The following is a 14,224-nucleotide window of genomic DNA, read 5'->3' on the forward strand; positions in this document are numbered from 1 at the left end:
AGAAAATAACTGACTTGGAACTTTTAGTCCCCACACGCATCGATTTAAATTCAAAATCTCAAACCACATTTAAATCTCAAACCACATAACATTAAACTCATGCGCAGAGTGACTGTAGATGTCAGCGTTGAGGTGTGAGACATCTGACTTGCTCTCGTTTCAAAGAAATGGACAGTATCTCGGGCTCTGTCTGCATTGTTTCTTTGAAACGAGAGCAAGTCAGATGTCTCACACCTCAAAGCTGACATCTACAGTCACACTGCTCATGAGTTTAATCTGGCTGTTTCTATTTCATAGCAGGTTAATGGGATCAAATGGGGGTTCTGGATTCCCAGGCACACCCTTGCTCCGGCTGCCTCTTTCCATGCAACTCTGGCATTAGGAGGGTTGTGGGTGACTCTATTGCTATACTGTCTGCACTCTGTACACAAACACATACAGTACATACAAACACACCCTGCCACCATCCCTCTACCAGTAGCCTTGCTGTTACAACAGACATATGTCTGTTCCCACCAACAATGATCAGATCATTCTAACAGACAGTCAGAGTGGTTGCCTGGAGACCAGCGGCAGTACAACGGTAAAGAGCACAGCATGCTCCTGAGAAAGGTCAGGGGTTGTGTAGGTGCTAGTGACTTCACTTGTCCTCTCCTGTGGAAATGGAAGGAGCTGAATGTGTGTGACATGGCAGGGCCAGTTGGAGTGACTCTTCCAGACTCAGAGATAGACATTGTGGTATAAGCATGTTCAGCTGGATTTGAGTACCTACTCCTCACATCTCCTGACATTTCCACCTGCGACATTTTGAGATATTTCTCTCTTTCTGTATCTCTCTCTCTCTGAAAAATACTCTCTCGGGTGATTTGAACTGCCCTCTCTCCCGGGTGTCTGTTCTTAGAATCAAACGCTATTCCTGTTTTTATCATATTTACTTTGTCAAGTGAAACAGAGAAGTGGAGTGATTCCTGTTTGTTGTAGCGACACACACGGGTCCACAGAGCCAACCCCAGATGTTCTTGCTACTGATGAAGACCTGATGCACCGCACCTCTCATCTAACTTGGGTGGAAAATGACACAGAGAAGAGGAAACTTTGCAGACAGGCAGACAGACAGGCAGACAGACAGACACGCAGACAGACAGGCAGGCTGGCAGACAGGCAGACAGACAGACAGACAGACAGGCAGACAGACAGACAGACAGACAGACAGACCTGAGGAGTCAACATGACAGAGGCTGATAGACCCTGACAAAGATAGATAAGCAGTCTCCTGGAGTATGGCACACGCTAGCTAGTTTACTGTCCAGTCCTCTGTGGTGCGTTATCACTCAAAATCCTGCCACCATGCCAACCTCTTCCCTACAGTGTCCACCCCATCCTGTCTACCCACCCAGGCTACTTCCTGACAATCTCTTGTCCCACCATTCCACATTTTAAGGCTGACTTGGTGCAATAGGTGAACTGGTGAGACGGAAAGAGGTGATAGAGAGATGACAGTCATTGGGCTCAAACTTTACTCTTTTTTATCGCTGGTTTGACCATGTCCTGGTTTTTAATGCACGATTACAGATCTGGCCTAAGGCATGAGTATCACTCCAATGCATTAATATGCATCAAAAAGAAAGGAGGACCAAGGCACTATTCATATCATTAATTAAAATGCCTTTATTTGTATGGTATGTTCAATGGAAACAAAGTTTATAAACTCCAATAATATGCATGTCTCACAAGTCCCTACTTTATGCATGCCATTCCCCAAGGATCTTTGACGAGACACCTACTTACCGTGATACAGCGCTGCCATGTCTCCCATTCACCATGACCAAAATGGATGTCTTCATTCAAATCTATAACAGCTCTTAATTCGCCCGGTGCGGTGCTCATCCCATCAGCGATCACTCTTCTCTTCAAAATGGTTATAATTTCCATTGACCTCTCTCTATTGATCTGTCTATCTGTTTGTACATTGCACTAATCAATGGGAACCTGCCTCTTATCTGATCTCTATCTATTACTCCCATCACCACCCCCTCCTCACACAAACACACCACACACACACTCCAGTCCTCCACTCCTTTAAAGGGATACTTCGGGATTTTGGCAATGAGGCCCTTTATCGACTTCCCCAAGAGTCAGATGAACATGTGGATACCATTTTATGTCTCTGTGTCCATTATGAAGGAAGTTAGATGTAGTTTTGCGAGCCAATGCTAACTAGCGTTAGCGCAATGACTGGGGAAGTACTGTAAATAAGGTCCTTATTGACAAATCCAAGGTATTCCATTAAATATGTGGATGCTGCATCATGGCGCTGTACCCTGATGGCGCCGGAGGGTAGGGCTGCCGTCTTATCGGCTCTCAACCAATCATGCTATTTTGTTTGTTTTTTCAGGTTGTTTGTACATAATGTTGCTGCTACCGTCTCTTATGACCGAAAATAGCTTCTGGACATTAGAACTGGGATTACTCACCTCAAATTGGAAGAGGAGTTCTACTTCAATGACTCGGATGCGGGTATATACTACGGACACCTGTCCAGGCCCAGAACCCTGTGATTCGCTGGAAAAGGAAATGTAGGTTTCACGGAAAGAGATGAGGATGCATTGAAAGGATCAGGCAACGAGTGGCTAATCTGCCCTTGCCTTCCGTTCTGCTGGCTGGAAAATAAATTGGACGAACTGAAAGCATGTATATCCTACCAACGGGACATTAAAACTGTAATATCTTATGTTTCACCGAGTCGTGGATGAAAGACGAGATTAAGAACATACAGCTGGTGGGTTATACACTCTATCGGCAAGATAGAACAGCAGCCTCTGGTAAGACATGGGACGGGGGTCTATGCATATTTGTAAACAATAGCCGGCGCACAATATCTAAGAAAGTTTCAGGGTTTTGCTTGCCTGAGGTAGAGTACCTCATGATAAGCTGTAGACCACACTAACTACCTAGAAAGTTTTCATCTGTATTTTTCGTAGCTGCCTACATACCACCACAGACTGAGGCTGGCACTAAAACCGCACTGTATTCCACCATAAGCAAACAGGGAAACGCTCATCCAAGGGTGGCGCTCCTAGTGGCCGGGGAAATTAATGAAGGGAAACTTAAATAAGTTTTACCTAATTTCTATCAGCATGTTAAATCTGCAACCAGAGGGAAAACATTCTAGACAACCTTTACTCCACACACAGAGACGTGTACAAAGCTCTCCCTCTCCCTCCATTTGGCAAATCTGACCATAACTCTATCCTCCTGATTCCTGCTTTCAAGCAAATATTAAAGCAGGAAGCACCAGTGACTCGGTCTATAAAAAAGTGTTCAGATGAAGCAGATGCCTAACTACAGAACTGTTTTGCCTGCACAGATAGGAATGTTCTTGTTCTTGTTAATGTTCTTGTTCTTGTTAATGTTCTTGTTAATGTTCTTCGATGGCATTTAAGAGCACACCACATCAGTCACTGGCTTTAACAATAAGTGCATCGATGACGTCGTCCCCCACAGTACATACCCCAACCAGAAGCCATGGATTACAGGCAACATTCGCACTGAGCTAAAGGGTAGAGCTGCCGCTGTCAAGGAGCGGGACTCTAACCCGGACGCTTATAAGAAATCCCGCTATGCCCTCTGAACAACCATCAAACAGGCAAAGCGTCAATACAGGACTAAGATTGAATCGTACCTCACCGGCTCCGACGCTCGGCGGATGTGGCAGTGCTTGCAAACTATTAAAGACTACAAAGGGAAGCACAGCCGAGAGCTGCCCAGTGACATGAGCCTACCAGACAAGCTAAATAACTTCTATGCTCGCTTCGAGGCAAATAACACTGAAACATGCATGAGAGCACCAGCTGTTGCGGACAACTGTGTGATCACGCTCTCAGCAGCCAATGTGAGTAAGACCTTTAAACAGGTCAACATTCACAAGATGTGAATGTTGTTCAACACCATAGTGCCCTCAAAGCTCATCAATAAGCTAAGGACCCTGGAACTAAACACCTCCCTTTGCAACTGGATCCTGGACTTCCTGACGGGGCACCCCCAGGTGGTAAGGTTAGGTAACAACACATCCGCCACGCTGATCCTCAAAACGGGGGCCCCTCCTGTACTCCGTGTTCACTTATGACTGCACGGCCAGGCACGACTCCAACACCATCATTAAGTTTTCTGATGACACAACAGTGGTAGGCCTGATCACCGACAATGATGAGACAGCCTATAGGGAGGAGGTCAGGGACCTGACCGTGTAGTGCAAAAGTTCTTACTTTTTTAGGGATTTTCATAAAACTGCATTGTTGGTTAAGAGCTTTAAAGTAAGCATTTCAATGTAAGGTCTACCTACACCTGTTGTATTCAGCGCATGTGACAAATAACATTTGATTTGATAACTGGTATGATAACTGATAACTGGTTAACTGGTATTGGATCCTCCAGCAGGTCAACACACTGAAATCAATAATGGCAGAGAGAGGAGAGGAGAGAGGGTCTTTCTCTCTCTGTACCAGGGAGAGATGCAAAGATCTGATAGGCAGAGGTGGAGGTGGGTGGATGCCAGAGGCAGAGCAAATCTACTGGGAGCCTCACATATCACAACACCAGCACAAGAACTACTACCTAGCCAGGGTCTCTCTGACTGCTCTGCTGCAATGTGTCTTAATCTCACACCTGTCTGTCGACGCTGCAGGCATGAATCTCTTTGCTTACCCCACAGGGGCGGGTGGCGACTAGCTATGTAAGAGAGCTTCAAATGATTCCTCATAGGTATTAAAATGCATAGGCTATCTAGCTATGGCAAGACATGAAAAAACACATGAAGAAAATGAACAACTTACATAACCGTAGCAATTCAATGGCTGTCGTTTTGACAAGAGGCTCGTGTCAGTCCCCATTGAAATAACAACTCTGGAATAGATCTCTTCAGTGAGGCAAAGCTATTTCAGAAATGCAGCTTAAGAAGCTCTTGATCCAGGCGTCCTTGAGTTTGGGCTCCTGCTTCATAAAACATCCTCCACCAACAAGCAGCGACAGGTCGCCATGGTGGGGCATCGTGAGTGTGTGCAAGAGGGAAGGCATTTCCATGGTGATCGGCGGCTGGCTGACCTGCATTTCAAATACAAACGGTGAGTGGTGGTGAGTAACCACGCAAGTCACCAAATTATTCAGCCATGGGTCAAGGGTAAAGTGAGTGACTCATAAACTATTCATCTTTAAATCTCGTCTCTGGACTCTAGACAGGCGTTTGGATGTGATATTCACAGTTCTGGCCGAGAGAAACAGGAAGGAGAACGCTTCTGAAAGTGACATGTGTTCAAAGTGTCGTCCCACTGTTTTTCAGCATGCGTCTATTCTGATATAACCTACATTTCCTGGGAAAGGATCCTGGCCTCTTCTACCCTGGAATCACAAAGCTGTCACTGCAGTCTTCCATGTGAGTATTCTAAAAAAGGGTAAAATCTCTGAATCCTTTGCAGTTATAGTGGCAGTGGTAGTCGTAATAGTTGTGGATACATTAATGGTAGTAGAAATAATAGTGGTGGCAGTAGTAGGAGTAATTGTAGCTGAGGTCACTGGTTGAAGCACCACTCAGATTGTAGAGAGAAAGTACAGCTCGTGTTGTGTTTTGATATCCTTCTATTCTCCATACAGCATCTATGAGTCAGCCCTAAACTAATTTCCCCCTCTTCAAAATTGAAGGTTGAAATTTAGACAAGAGAACAACGCCTCCTTATGCCTTTCCCTCAGGAATAATCTCCGGACTCTCAATGGCAGAGATGTTGTCACGGAAACCAGTCTGGCAGCCACTTTAGAACCGTCAACATGCATGACAGCTAATTTTCTACCCTGAATTTTTTTACTTTTAAATGAATTAAATAGCCATTGATTCTCAAAGAATATGACATAAATGTCTAACAAGCTTAGTTGAACTGTCTTACCCATCAGAACCCCAACTATATGCTTGCTTTAGACAATTGTTTGTAAACCAAATCATTGTAAACAATGTATAGCTTCAAAACATGATTAAAACTATGATTTTGATCTCTTGTATAGTCAGTCCTTGCATCCATAGCTCCATCTATGAATTTGAGAGTTGTTACATTTCTCCAGCCCCATCACTCAGCTCTTTAGCAAAAAAAATGTTGTTGTGGCCATTTTGGTGTTGTTTGAATCCCAGATTGCCCCTTTAATAGAACTGCTAGCATTGACATGTGAATGGAGAAAATGAAGGCCATAACTGGCCGCTGACAGTCACAGACATATCACTATATACCGCAGACAGAGGGAAATATTCAACACTGTAAATGTGTGGGCGGCAGAAACCTTGAATGTCCATCATGTCTAACGCGATGTTTCCAGTAATTCAGCCATAGCAATTATCATGTGAATCAAAGCTGGGCCAGTACAGTCCACAGGTTTAATGTAAAAACTTACATGTTAACCATGTTCAATCTTTAATGTCACAGAGGTTCAAAAGGTTAAGATCAAAAACAACGTCAGGAGAATTTCACAAGAGGAAAATCGAATTCCCACTATACGGTTATTGGCGGGTATAGTCCTCTATTATGTAAGACAGCTCTGGTAGTAGGCCTAACGATCGCTAATAGTCAGGTTACAATGCATATATTCAAAAATATTCCAGAGGGATTCACTGACAAGGAGGTATATATGTGGTTACAGGTTAGTCTCATGTGGAACATGACATTTAGCTGAACACGTAGGACATCGACATGCTTCACACACATCATCTGGCCAGAAGCAGAAACAGCTCTAGCTGGATGACGGCTGTGGCCAATCCATTAAGGTATATGGTATGATTATTCATCCATGGCCAGTAACACTGAAATAAATGAGAGAGAGAGAGAGCTGGCAGAGTACCACATGCTCCCAGGCAGCCTAGGGACAATGATCCGACTGAGAGGGGACTGTGTGCTGTGACACCATTCCTTTGCATATTGTTAAATGTCACTTCTTGATCTATTCCATTTACGAGTAGCCTGGTAGCGTTGGAACAGTAACAGAAAGGTTGCCGGTTTGAATCCCAGAGCCGTCTTGGTGAAAAGGCTATCATTGTGCCCTTGAGCAAGGCACTTAACCCTAATTGATCCTGTAAGTCGCTCTGGATAAGACGTCTACGAAAATGTAATTTTGCTGGGTGTGAGGGTTTAAGAGTGAGGTTATGTAGCACATTCAGAGAACAAGTCTCTCTCCCTTTTCATCTAACCAGCAAACTCCTGTAGAGAAATTCTCAATAGCAAATACCCCTGACCCCTTTCTACATCAAACTGAAGAATGTATGACCAGGTTTATAAACTCAGCAAAAAAAGAAACGTCCTCTCACTGTCAACTGCGTTTATTTTCAGAAAACTTAACATGTGTAAATATTTGTATGAACATAACAAGATTCAACAACTGAGACATAAACTGAACAAGTTCCACAGAAATTGAATAATGTGTCCCTGAACAAAGGGGGGGGGGGGGGGGGGGGTCAAAATCAAAAGTAACAGTCAGTATCTTGTGTGGCCACCAGCTGCATTAAGTACTCCAGTGCATCTCCTGCTCATGGACTGCACCAGATGTGCCAGTTCTTGCTGTGAGATGTAACCCCACTCTTCCAGCAAAGCACTTGCATGTTCCCGGACATTTCTGGGGGGAATGGCCCAAAGCCCTCACCCTCCGATCCAACAGGTCCCAGACGTGCTCAATGGGGTTCAGATCCAGGCTCTTCACTGGCCACGGCAGAACACCAACATTTCTGTCTTGCAGGAAATCACGCACAGCACGAGCAGTACGGCTGGTGGCATTGTCATGCTGGAGGGTCATGTCAGGATGAGCCTGCAGGAAGGGTACCACATGAGGGAGGAGGATGTCTTCCCTGTAACGCACAGTGTTGAGATAGCCTGTAATTACAACAAGCTCAGTCCGATGATGCTGTGACACACCGTCCGAGACCCTCCACCTCCAAATCGATCCCGCTCCAGAGTACAGGCCTCGGTGTAACGCTCATTCCTTCGACGATAAACGCGAATTCAACCATCACCCATGGCGAGACAAAACCGCGACTCGTCAGTGAAGAGCATTTTTTGCCAGTCCTGTCTGGTCCAGCAACGATTGGCGGTGATGTCTGGTGAGGACCAGCCTTACAACAAGCTTACAAGCCCTCAGTCCAGCCTCTCTTAGTCTGAGCAGTGATGGAGGGATTGTGCGTTCCTGGTGTAACTAGGGCAGTGTTGTTGTCATCTTGTACCTGTCCAGCAGGTGTGATGTTCGGATGTACCGATCCTGTGCAGGTGTTGTTACACGTGGTCTTCCACTGCGAGGACGATCAGTTGTCCGTCCTGTCTCCCTGTAGCGCTGTCTTAGGCGTCTCACAGTACGGACATTGCAATTTATTGCCCTGGCCACATCTGCAGTCATCATTCCTCCTTGCAGCATGCCTAAGACACGTTCACGCAGATGTGCAGGGACCCTGGGCATCTTTCTTTTGGTGTTTTCAGAGTCAGTAGAAAGGCCCGTTTAGTGTCCTAAGTTTTCATAACTGTGATCTTAATTGCCTACCGTCTGTAAGCTGTTAGTGTCTTAACCACCGTTCCACAGGTGCATTGTAACGACGTTCGTCTGTAGGAGGAGAAGCGGACCAAAAAGCAGCGTGGTGGTTATTCATGTTCTTTAATGGAAAACTGAAAGATACATGAAATAACTCAAATCTACAAAACAACAAACGGAACGTGAAAACCTATACAGCCTATCCTGTGACAACAAACACAGTGACAGGAACAATCACCCACAAACACACAGTGAAACCCAGGCTACCTAAGTATGATTCTCAATCAGAGACAACTAATGACACCTGCCTCTGATTGAGAAACATACTAGGCCGAAAACATAGAAATGCCCCAAAACATAGAACAAACATAGACTGCCCCCCCAACTCACGCCCTGACCATACTAAATAAATACAAAACAACAGAAATAGAGGTCAGAACGTGACAGTACCCCCCCCCCCCCCAAAGGTGCGGACTCCGGCCGCAAAACCTTGACCTATAGGGGAGGGTCTGGGTGGGCGTCTGTCCGCGGTGGCGGCTCTGGCGCGGGACGCGGACCCCACTTCACCATTGTCTTAGTCCGCCTTATTGTCCGCCTCCCTGGCTTACTCACCATGGCCACCCCTTTCAATGACCCCACTGGACAGAGGGGCTGCTCGGGACAGAGGGGCAGCTCGGGACAGAGGTGAAACAGCTGCTCGGGACAGAGGGACAACTGCTCGGGACAGAGGGGCAGCTGCTCGGGACAGAGGGGCGATAGCAGCTCGGGACAGAGGGGCGATAGCAGCTCGGGACAGAGGGGCGATAGCTGCTCGGGACAGAGGGGCGATAGCTGCTCGGGACAGAGGGGCGATAGCTGCTCGGGACAGAGGGGCGGCAGCTGCTCGGGACAGAGGGGCGGCAGCTGCTCGGGACAGAGGGGCAGCTGCTCGGGACAGAGGGACAGCTGCTCGGGACAGAGGGACAGCTGCTCGGGACAGAGGGGCGGCAGCAGCTTGGGACAGAGGGGCGACAGCTGCTCTGGACAGAGGGGCAGCTGCTCGGGCGGCCCCTGGCTGACTGACGGCACTGGCGGCCCCTGGCTTACTGGCGGCCCCTGGCTGACTGGCGGCACTGGCGGCCCCTGGCTTACTGGCGGCCCCTGGCTTACTGGCGGCACTGGCGGCCCCTGGCTGACTGGCGGCACTGGCGGCCCCTGGCTGACTGGCGGCACCTGGCTGACTGGCGGCACTGGCGGCCCCTGGCTGACTGGCGGCACTGGCGGCCCCTGGCTGACTGGCGGCACTGGCGGCCCCTGGCTGACGGGCGGCACTGGCGGCCCCTGGCAGACAGGCGGCACTGGCGGCTCCTGGCAGACGGGCGGCACTGGCGGCGCCTGGCAGACGGGCGGCACTGGCGGCTCCTGGCAGACGGGCGGCACTGGCGGCTCCTGGCAGACGGGCGGCACTGGCGGCGCTGGGCAGACGGGCGGCACTGGCGGCGCTGGGCAGACGGACGGCGCTGGCGGCGCTGGGCAGACGGACGGCGCTGGCGCCGCTGGGCAGACGGGCGGCGTTGGCGGCGCTGGGCAGACGGGAGGCTCAGCTGGCGCTGGGCAGACGGGAAGCTCAGCTGGCGCTGGGCAGACGGGAAGCTCAGCTGGCGCTGGGCAGACGGGAAGCTCCGGCAACGCTGGAGAAGAGGAAGGCCCAGGTAGCGCCGGAGAGGCGGGAGGCTCCGGCAGAGGCGCCGGACAGGCGGGAGGCTCCGGCAGAGGCGCCGGACAGGCGGGAGGCTCCGGCAGCGGGCCGGCACCGGACAGGCGGGAGGCTCAGACGGGCCGGGTTGGCTCAGGTCTGACTCCTGACTCTGCCACACTCCCCCTGTGCCCCCCCCCAAGAAATTTTTGGGGGTGACTCTCGGGCTTCCATCCGCTCTGCCGTGCTAGTTCCTCATAATGCCGCCTCTCTGCTTTTGCTGCCTCCAGCTCGGCCTTGGGGCGGCAATATTCTCCTGGCTCTGCCCAGGGTCCTTTCCCGTCTAGAATCTCCTCCCAAGTCCATCTCTCCAAGTAGTGCAGCCTCTCCCACTGCTGATTTTGCTGCTGCTGCTGTTGCTCCTCCTGCTGCTGCTTTTGCTGCTGCTGCTGTTGCTCCTGCTGCACCAGTCGCTTCTCCTGCTGCTGCTGTTGCTGCTGCCTCTGTTTACCACGCCGCTTGGTCCTTGGTAGGTGGGTGATTCTGTAACGACGTTCGTCTGTAGGAGGAGAAGCGGACCAAAAAGCAGCGTGGTGGTTATTCATGTTCTTTAATGGAAAACTGAACGATACATGAAATAACTCAAATCTACAAAAACAACAAACGGAACGTGAAAACCTATACAGCCTATCCTGTGACAACAAACACAGTGACAGGAACAATCACCCACAAACACACAGTGAAACCCAGGCTACCTAAGTATGATTCTCAATCAGAGACAACTAATGACACCTGCCTCTGATTGAGAAACATACTAGGCCGAAAACATAGAAATGCCCCAAAACATAGAACAAACATAGACTGCCCACCCAACTCACGCCCTGACCATACTAAATAAATACAAAACAACAGAAATAGAGGTCAGAACGTGACATGCATGTTCATTAATTGTTTATGGTTCATTGAACAAACATGGAAACAGTGTTTAAACCTTTTACAATGAAGATAAGTGAAGTTATTTGTATTTTACGAATTATCGTTGAAATACAGTGTCCTAGAAAAGGGACGTTTCTTTTTTTGCTGAGTTTCAGTGTGGATAGATGGCGAACAGAATATTACTCTCCATATGTCTCTCCTCACTCTCTCTGTCTATTATTGTGTCTATTCTAATTCATTAGTCCTCTCTGTGTCTCTTCTTGTGTCTAGTCTAATTCATTAGTCCTCTCTGTCTCTTCTTGACTAGTCTAATTCATTAGTCCTCTCTGTCTCTTCTTGACTACTCTAATTCATTAGTCCTCTCTGTGGCCTCTCCTATGCTTAGTTTAGTTCATTAGTCCTCTCTGTCTCTTCTTGACTACTCTAATTCATTAGTCCTTTCTGTGTCCTCTCCTATGCTTAGTCTAATTCATTAGTCCTCTCTGTCTCTTCTTGACTACTCTAATTAATTAGTCCTCTCTGTGTCCTCTCCTATGCTTAGTCTAATTCATTAGTCCTCTCTGTCTCTTCTTGACTACTCTAATTCATTAGTCCTCTCTGTGTCCTCTCTTATGCTTAGTCTAATTCATTAGTCCTCTCTGTGTCTCTTCTTGTGCTTTGTCTAATTCATTATTAAGCACAGCTTATGCTGCTTTGACTATACATTCTCTCACACACAGCTGCACTTTCCATTACATAGACTGACCAGGTGAATCCAGGTTAAAGCTATGATCCCTTGTTGATGTCACTTATTAAATCAACTTCAATCAGTGTAGAAGAACGGGAGTTTTTCACACTCAACAGTTTCCTGTGTGTATCAAGAATGGTCCACCACCCAAAGGACATCCAGCCAACTTGACCCAACTGTGGGAAGCATTGGAGTCAACATGGGCCAGCATCCCTGTGGAACGCAAATTGAGGCTGTTCTGAGGGGAAAGGGGGGGGGGGGGGGGGGGGGGGGGGGGCAACTCAATATAAGGAAGGTGTTCATAAGGTCTGGTATACTCAGTGTATATGCATGCATATACACACACAGGCGTGCACACGTACTTCACAGTGGAATCAGTGATAGATACATTACATCATTACATCATGTCCACCCTTTGACTCATCCCCTCCTCATTGTTTGGTTTTAGCTGCCCCCTTCCCCCCCAATTTGACCCCTTCCCTGCGGTCTCACCCATCTGCTCCCTCTCTGTGCGGCAGTTCAAATGGCGTGCAGCATTCAATTAGCTATGCCCAAGCTGACAGCCTTATAAAGGCTGACTCTTATCAGTCGGCATTTGCATGTATTTCTTAACAATGGGAAGAGAGCCTCTCCCCAGGGAGTTGGGCAGGCCCCCCATCGAGTCACTCTTTGAATGTTCCAAGCCTATTGTCTTGAATTGTTGGGTTTCAGCTGTGGTGCACCACTGCCCCCTCGTTGTATTGCATGCAGCATTTGAATGAGAAATCAAATCAAATCCAATGTTGTTTGTCACATGCGCCGAATAAAACACCTTACAGTGAAATCCCTTACACCTTACAGTGAAATCCCTTACACCTTACAGTGAAATCCCTTACACCAAACCAATAATGCAGTTAAAAAATAACAACAAATCAAAAATACCTAAAAAAATATAAGAATAAGAAATAAAAGTAAAAAATAATTAAAGAGCAGTAAAATATCAATAGCGAGGCTATATAAACAGGGGGTACTGGTACAGAGTCAATGTGCGGGGGCACCGGTTAGTAAAGGTAATTGAGGTAATATGTACATGTATATAGAGTTATTAAAGTGATTATGCATAAATAATAACAGAGCAGCAGCAGTATAAAAGACAGGGGGGGGCAAAGCAAATAGTTTGGGTAGTCATTTGATTAGATGTTCAAGAGTCTCATGGCTTGGGGGTAGTAGCTGTATTTAGAAGCCTCTTGGACTGAGACTTGGCGCTCCGGTACCGCTTGCCATGCGGTAGCAGAGAGAACAGTCTATGACTAGGGTGGCTGGAGTCTTTGACAATCTTTAGGGACTTCCTCTGACACTGCCTGGTATAGAGGTCCTGGATGGCAGGAAGCTTGGCCCCAGTGATGTACTGGGCCGTATGCACCACCCCCTGTAGTGTCTTACGGTCAGAGGCCGAGCAGTTGCCACACCAGGCCGTTGATGCAACCAGTCAGAATGCTCTCGATGGTGCAGCTGTCAAACCTTTTGAGGATCTGAGGACCATTGCCAAATCTTTTCAGTCTCCTAAGGGGAATAGATTTTGTCGTGCCCTTTTCACAACTGTCTTGGTGTGCTTGGACCATGTTAGTTTGTTGGTGATGTGGACACCAATGAACTTGAAGCTCTCAACCTGCTCCACTACAGCCCCATCGATGAGAATGGGGGCGTGCTTGGTCCTACTTTTCCTTTTGTCCACAATCATCTCCTTTGTCTTGATCATGTTAAGGGACAGGTTGTTGTCCTGGCACCACACGGCCAGGTCTCTGACCTCCTCTATACCAGCTGTCTCGTCGTTGTCGGTGATCAGGCTATGACACTGTTGTGTCATCTAAAACTTAATGATGGTGTTGGAGTCATGCCTGGCCGTGCAGTCATGAGTGAACACAGAGTACAGGAGGGGACTGAACACGCACCCCTGAGGGGCCCCCGTGTTGAGGATCAGCGTGACGGATGTGTTGTTACCTACTCTTACCACCTGGGGGTGGCCCATCAGGAAGTCCAGGATCCAGTTGCAGAGGGAGGTGTTTTTATTCCCAGGGTCCTTAGATTAGTGATGAGCTTTGTGGGCACTATGGTGTTGAACGCTGAGCTGAATTCAATGAATAGCATTCTCACATAGTTGTTCCTTTTGTCCAGGTGGGAAAGGGCAGTGTCCTGTATTGACACTTTGCCTTTTTGATGGTTCGTCGGAGGGCATAGCGGGATTTCATATAAGCATCCGGGTTAGAGTCCTGCTCCTTGAAAGCGGCACCTCTACCCTTTAGCTCAGTGTGGATGTTGCCTGTAATTCATGGCATCTGGTTGGGGTATGTACGTACAGTAACTTT

General features: G+C 48.0%; 1 long non-coding RNA gene across 2 annotated transcripts; it reads left to right on the forward strand.

Annotated features, from left to right (window-relative positions):
• Nucleotides 1–4,609: 4,609 nt before the first annotated feature.
• Nucleotides 4,610–6,078, forward strand: LOC110522479. Of its 2 annotated transcripts, none has more exons than XR_002473325.2 (3): nt 4,610–5,120; nt 5,336–5,428; nt 5,695–6,078. It is a non-coding gene; the product is annotated as an uncharacterized LOC110522479 (long non-coding RNA). The 2 variants fall into 2 exon arrangements; XR_002473324.2 differs by having other exon boundaries at nt 5,743–6,075.
• The last annotated feature ends 8,146 nt before the right edge of the window (nt 6,079–14,224 follow it).

Source organism: Oncorhynchus mykiss, chromosome 4 (assembly GCF_013265735.2).
Source record: "Oncorhynchus mykiss isolate Arlee chromosome 4, USDA_OmykA_1.1, whole genome shotgun sequence".
NCBI lineage: Eukaryota > Metazoa > Chordata > Actinopteri > Salmoniformes > Salmonidae > Oncorhynchus > Oncorhynchus mykiss.